The sequence below is a fragment of the Microtus ochrogaster genome, chromosome 5, assembly GCF_000317375.1.
Source record: "Microtus ochrogaster isolate Prairie Vole_2 chromosome 5, MicOch1.0, whole genome shotgun sequence".
NCBI classification, from domain to species: Eukaryota; Metazoa; Chordata; class Mammalia; order Rodentia; family Cricetidae; genus Microtus; species Microtus ochrogaster.
Window position 1 is genome coordinate 13752880 of NC_022012.1, and position 7488 is coordinate 13760367.

General features: G+C 33.3%; 1 pseudogene; it reads right to left on the bottom strand.

Annotated features, from left to right (window-relative positions):
• Positions 1–6197: 6197 nt before the first annotated feature.
• Positions 6198–7175, bottom strand: LOC101979168 (annotated as a pseudogene).
• Positions 7176–7488: the final 313 nt, after the last annotated feature.

Genomic DNA, 7488 nt, shown 5'->3' on the forward strand with positions numbered 1-7488 from the left:
GGTTTTCTGTGTCCAGTTTATGCAACAATCCAGGCAAGAGCAGTTTCTTGCCCAAATGGCTATCAAACTCCATAAGGAGCCTTTTCCATGCCCATCTTCCTCTTGAAGTAGCTGTTGCTGCTAGGAGTAGACATGTCTCATTGTCATGAAAAGCTCTAAGTTACTAAAACATTTAAATGCCATATTCTACAGTCTTTGAAAGATATGAAGAATGCCTATCTGAAATATATCTATGTATATCTAGAAAATTCAATTAACATGACTACAAACTTGACCATTATTGATGATTATACATCAACAACCTATATTTCCTAATTATACATCACATTTTTAAAAAGAACTACACAATCACAATACCTTAATCAAGAGCAAAAATATGTATACATATAACAAAATTGACCTCAAAATCCACACCAATGCAAACAACTCTGTCTCCCACAGGAGCCAGACAGAGAGTGCAATGGCGGCACAGCCCAGGAAGCGGTGGTTTAAGACTGCAGCTTTTTTCCTGTTGTGGCTGCTGAGTCAGGAAATTCTCTCTGTAGCACGCCACCCAGAAGCAGCAAAAAACTGTTAAACTCTCTCTCTCCTTTTTAAAGCCCTCTCCAGTTTTTAAGTGGATTTAGTCCATCACGTCTGGGCGCCACTCTGTTGTAATAGGAGTGGTGGGGCTGCATCCCTGGCACACTGCCGCCCACATGGCTAGCTTATGCCCCATAATAATTACACAGGAACTGTATTCTTTTAAACACTGCCTGGCCCATTAGTTCCAGCCTCTTATTGGCTAGCTCTTACATATTGATCTAACCCATTTCTAATAATCTGTGTAGCCCACGAGGTGGCTTACCAGGGAAGATCTTAACCTGCATCTGTCTGGAGTGGGAGAATCATGGCGACTCACTGACTCAGCTTCTTTCTCCCAGCATTCTGTTCTGTTTACTCCACCCACCTAAGGGTTGTCCTATCAAATGGGCCTACGCAGTTCCTTTATTAATTAACCAATAAAAGCAACAGATTAAAAAATCACTCCCATATCTGATAATGTCTCATTCCATATATTAGACAGTGAATTTCATAATTTAAGTTTTTAAAATTTGAATAATTTTCCATTGAGTAAATATACCACATTTTCATTGTCTGATTATCAGTTAATGGTCATCTAAGCAGTTTCTATTCCCTGGCTATTGTGAATAGAGCAAGAGTGAACATGGAAATGCAATAAACTCCCTAATAAACTATAATGTCCTTTGGGTTTATGCAAAAGAGTAGTATAGTTAGGCTACTATTTTAAGATTTACGAGAAAACTTCACACTGATTACTTTTGGAGTAGAAACTCCAGAAGTTTCTCCTCCAACAATCAGGGGAAAATGTTGCTATTTCTCTATAACTGAGCAAGTTTATGCTATAGTTCCTTTTATATTGGCCATTCTGACTAAGACATAATAAGAAGTCTCATGCTCAGCACTGGAGTAATGTAAATGAAGACTACAATGGGAGACCACACTAAGCTATGTTTCTGACCATTAAAAAAGCATAAGGACTTTCCTAATTTTGGAAAATGGCTACAAAAAAGTTGCTGCTCATGTGGTTTGGCAGGCAAGGGCCCATCCCAAGATGATAGCTTAACTTGCAAATATCATCCATCTGTTCCTTGATTTAGGGTCATGAAAGATAAGTAATCATAAGGTACAAAGACAGCTACTCCTTTAAAGTTAAAGTCTCAAATATTGGACTTGTTTATAGATTTTGCATTTATTGTATTGGACCATGCCTTACTTTGATGCAGCATTTTCTCCTCACATTCCTATTCCTCCTCTTTTTTATTGGTAATGCATAGATATGCAATTTTGGTTGTAGTTTATATAATTAAGAGATTGCCTTGTGTTTCAGAAGACATTGTGAACTTCTGAGATATTGTAAATGTAATAGACTATAGGGGCTTTGAAGTTGGACTTAATGCATTTTACAGCATGGTATAGCCATTATACTATCAGCTGTGACAGGGAATGGAACATTGTAGTGTGAATGAGATATCACTTTTCACTTTAAGTCTCAGACATCTGAATGCTTAAGGTCAAGTTGATAGTGCTGTTTCAAGTGCAGTAGTAGGTGTGTCTTTGGTAAGGAATATGTGTCATTTGGTGTGGGCTTTGAGAGTCTAAATATATAAATCATATTTGTTTGTACTCTTTTTCATTCTTGTGGTTCAAGATATGAACCACCATACTTTCACTTCACCATCATGGACTCTCACAATCTGCAGTCAAAGCTAAAACAGACTTTATCTACTTGAAGTAATTTGTCTTGGTCATGGTTTTCTTTTATTACAATAGAAAGGCAATCAATATAAAATCCCTGAGGTGTATTTATTTGTAATTTCCTGATCACTATACTGAAATTTTTTTCTACCAGTAAATTGTTCATATATAGTATTTTGAGAATTGGCTGATTATTTTCATATTCCATTTTAATTGGTGTTTCTTCTTAAGTTTTATTGTATTTTGTATACTTTAAAGACTAACCTCAAGTTAGGTGCATAATATATATATTTTCATGTTTTCTAGACATATTCTTCAACTAAATGATGCCCTTTGTTTTGCAGTTCTGGCTTTGTGACAGACAATTTATAAAATTCCTGATCTTAATGTTAGTACTACTGCTTTTTTAAAAAAGAGTGCTGTATTGTACCTATGAATTCAAGTATATTTTCTACTTTATTTTTTATCAGTCTAAGAGTATTAGGTCATATGTTTAGTTGAATTGGAGTTGAATTTTGTTCACTTTTCTACATGCAGCTTTTCAGTTTGAAAACCACCACTTATGGAAAATATTCTGTTTCCTCCAGTAGGTAATTTCAGTCTCAGACCAAACTCTAGGTTGTAGGTATTTGGATTTTATGAGTCTTTATTTCTCTTCCTTTTAAAATTGTGTCTGTTTATGTCAGTACCTTGATGTTATAAGTATAGATCTATGGTATTACCGTAAATCAGCAAAAGTGCTATTTTAGCTATTCTTTTATTGTTCAGGATATTTTATCTAACATAGTTTTGTTTTCCTTTCCTTTTCTTAATATTTGTTGTGTGTGGCTTCCATGTTTAATTTTTTAAAAAATTATTTTCTGTGAAAAATTAGAATGGAATTTTGACTAGGATTGCATTGAATTTGTAATAGCTTTTCCTTAATTTTTGTTCAACCAATCCATGAACAACTTTCTATCTTCTGTTAGGTACTTCAACTTCTATGTTTAATGTCTTAAAAATTGATTATGTAAGTCTTTAACATCCTTAGTTAGATTTATTCCAAATTTGTTGATATTATTGTGAGCTGGATTGCCTCCTGATTTCCTTCTTGGTACAGCTGTCATTTGTACACATAAAGCATACTGATTTTTGTGTATTAATTTTAAAGTCTGCTAATTTGCTGAATGTATTTATGAACTTTGGGAATTTTTGTTTATCAGAAATATTGGTCTACAATTATCATTATTAGTTAGAATTATAGATTAAATGAGAAACATTACAACAGATACAGTAGTAATTCAAAGAATTAGAGTACTTGCTCATTTTGCTCTTTCATTTACAAATGGCAGCAACTAAATGAACAAAATTATATGTTAACATTCTTTGTCTGTATTACTGAAGGTCTTGTCGGTGATTCTCATCCTTTGAGTCTGTTTCTTTTCTTTTATTGAAAAGAGATTTTTCCATATTATATATTTTGATTACAATTTTCCCTCTCTCAACACCTCTGAAAGTTGCCCCACCTCTCCATTCATGTGAATTCACTGTTTTCTTCAGTGTCCCTTAAGTTCAAATGTATATTAATATTCTCTAAGTGTTCATGTGGCTTCAGACATTTCCCTTGTTACTGACTTGCTTATGTTGCAATTTAAATAGCTATGTTGCTTGATATACTTCCTCCCATTTATTCTCTTCTCAGCTACTCTTTCTTGAAAACCACCCATGTCCCCCACTCTGAAGTTGATAGGATTTTTTTGTTTTCTTTGATTATTACTGTTTCATATAATGTAATTTTATAAGATTCAGAAAATTAATCAAGTGATATATTTACTAATTCTCATCTGTTACCTATAATGTGGTAAATTTTAGTGAAATTTTCATGCTCTTATAAGAAAAATATTTAATTGTGTTGATATTTAAATTCTCTTTATTTCTGTATAATTTATTTATGATGTTTCTTTGCTAATATTTTGGTTAATTATATTATGAATATGTGAAATTTGGTACTAAGTTCCCACTAATATTCTCCCAATATCGATGAGGTAGTTAGGCATAATAGTGTTTGTTTTATAAAGTTAGGAGCCCTAAGATTCAGTAAGTGAATACTGAAAGTACTTACCAGGTTTTGATGTATTATTCTAATTATTAAGTTATAGTCACCCCCTTTGTTCTTCTGACAAGCTGTTATTTACTGTCTACATTGATAAGTGCAATAATTTATCACCATCTTTTCTGGCTTTGTTTTGTAGTTTGAATTCTGTGGATTCTTAGAGTTGTTCTCTTAAATACCTACTAAACTTTTCAAAGTTGTCATATTATTTTTAGATTTTATCCTGTAATTATGGGTGTCTGCCTGTCATGTATTTCATATATATATTTCCATATATGTGTATATGCATATATACATACACAAATGAAATATCACACATAAATGAAATATCATTGCACAGTAGGTGACATTTCTGACCTGGCCACATCTAAGCATACAGTCTGAAAACCCAACAGTACTAAAAGTTTCTTTCCCCAGGGACTTTGTATGATATGAGGAACTCCTTCCTTTGCTAGTACCCCAGAGAAATATTGTATATCTTTCATTACTCTCAAGATATTAGCCATATTTACAGATAAGTAACTAATTTATACATATGCTTGCATGATCTGGCTGTATCAAAAGATACCACAAGTAATTAAATATGTATTACAAAAGAAAATGATATTATAAATACTGATTGCTGTGAAGATATGTGCCTAGGCCCTTATTGAAACTAAGGAATTGTAATTTTTTTCCCAGAGAGGGTGATAAACAATATCAATACTTTATCTGAGTTAGATGTACATTCATGTTATAAAATACTTTTATGATGATTTACTTATTAGATTAACATTGTATTTGCTAATTAGAGTGAAACCCTCTTCATGAGTGGGTTATACTATAATTATAAGCGTCCTTGCTGTGACCTGTAGTATTGCTATGTAATAATGATTCAATATTCAGTTCTTTGCAGGAGGTAATAACAAGATAATATGCATTCTAAGGCTCAGGAAATGACAGAAATTGGTGCCTTGAAAGAAAGCAACAGGAAGTAAAAAAGATGGATTTTGATGGGAATAATCTTCTGAATTTACCAAAGAAAATTCTACCTTGCAGAACAATGTCACTAAGCTTTTAAATATCTCAGATGGTAGACAAACAATCCACCTATCTCTAATCGCAGTGTTTGCCAAGAGCAGCAAAAATCCTAATTACTAGCAAGGATGAAGTAAACATAAGTATCAAATGTTCATATTATTTTCTCTGTGTGCCCCTTGTATTTTCTGAGTCTATAATTATTATATTGTTTTTAAAACATTTGGAACCAAGATGTGCATGATTTTTCTGTAGAATTTGAGTCATTTAAGATAGGAAAATGGTAGAATAGGGAATTTATACTTAAGTCACCGAAATGCTCCCAATTCAGCTAAATTTTAATAATCTTAATACACTCATTAATATTTGCAAGCATACTTGCCAGAATCTGCTTTTGCTATCCTTATTTGAGGTGAATAAAAGTGTATTGCTTTAAAGTTACTCAGCAGTAACTGACTTAAACTTAATATTAAATAGTTCATATATTTTGATACACACATTCTTATATTCCACTTTAATGAGTGCATATATATCATATTCATAAATGCATACAAGTGTAACTTTAAAATTAATTACATATATATCGGTAGTACATCTCACTGAATCTAGAGCCCCTATGTCTGTCTTTGCTTATATGTAGTAAGAAGACAAATTGTATCTAGAAATTTAAAGGAATGGGTCAAACATCTGAGACCTAGATATAGTAGCATAGTCAGAAAACACAGACAAAAAGAGATATAAATTATATTATGTTTCATCTAATCATTTAAATTCTACAGTAGAGGAAGAAATATGCATTCTCACTCACAAGATACACTATCAATGTGACTTACTCTGAACAGTGAAGTCCAAAGCCAAAAAAAATAATCTGCTAATGATTCAGTTTCCTCAATGCTTCCATTATATCGCTATTCCTTAGACTATAGATAAAGGGGTTCATCATTTGAGGGACCACAGTGTACATCAGTGAAGCCACTGCAGTGATTCTTGTTGAAATAGTCAGAGCAGAGCTAATGTAAACCCCCAGAGCTGTACCATAGAACAATGACAAAACTGCTAGATGAGAGACACAAGTAGAAAAAGCTTTGTACCTTCCTTTCAATGACGATATTCTCATTACTGAAGAGACAATTTTTACATAAGAGAAAATTATTCCAGAGATTGGAACACCACCAAAGATGAATGTTGAAAGATATATCAGAATGTTATTGATTAGGGTATCTGAGCAGGCAAGTTTGATTACCTGAGCAAGTTCACAGTAGATTAGGGGGCTTTCCATATTTGTACAGAAGGACAACCTCAATAACATCAGACCAAGCAGGAGAGAGTTTTCAAGGCTAATAACCAGACACAATATAATTAGCCAAACACAGAGGCTAGCGTTCATGATGACTGTGTACCTCAGAGGGTGACAAATGGCCACATATCGATCATAGGACATCACAGCAAGGAGACAGTTTTCTAAGGAAGCAAATTCTAAAATAAAGCAGACTTGAGTGAGGCAGCCTATATAGGTGATGGTCTGATCCCATGTTTGCATGTTAACCAGAAGCTTTGGGATAGTAGTTGAACTTAGACATATGTCAACAAATGAAAGATTAGAGAGAAAAAAATACATGGGAGTATGGAGGTGGTGGTCCAAACTCACAACCATGATGATGAGTAGGTTTCCAAGGATAGTGACCAGATAGATGCAGAGAAAGAAGCTGAATATGAGTGGTAGCACAGCTGGATCATCTGTTAGTCCCGCAAGAAAGAACTGTAGGGCATCTGTTTGATTTCTACCCTCCATGTTGTTGATGAATCTGATGGAAATACTGAGTTAATTAAAATACAATATCCACCACCAGACACTTTAGCAGTACTCAGAAACATCTCCAAAGTAAATGTAAGAAATATAACATTCTTAACCATTTTCCACTCTTATTTATTACATTTATTACTATTTTTTGATGTTGGTTGGAGGAAGTCCGTGTTTAAACATCTCATCCAAATGTTGTAGTTAAGTATCAGATCTACAGAAAACAAAAATTTAACATAAAAACATTTATATAATATTGTTAACCCAGGTATTTACTTATTTTCTTCTTCTAGTTTCTCTTTCTACTCCATTTGATAAA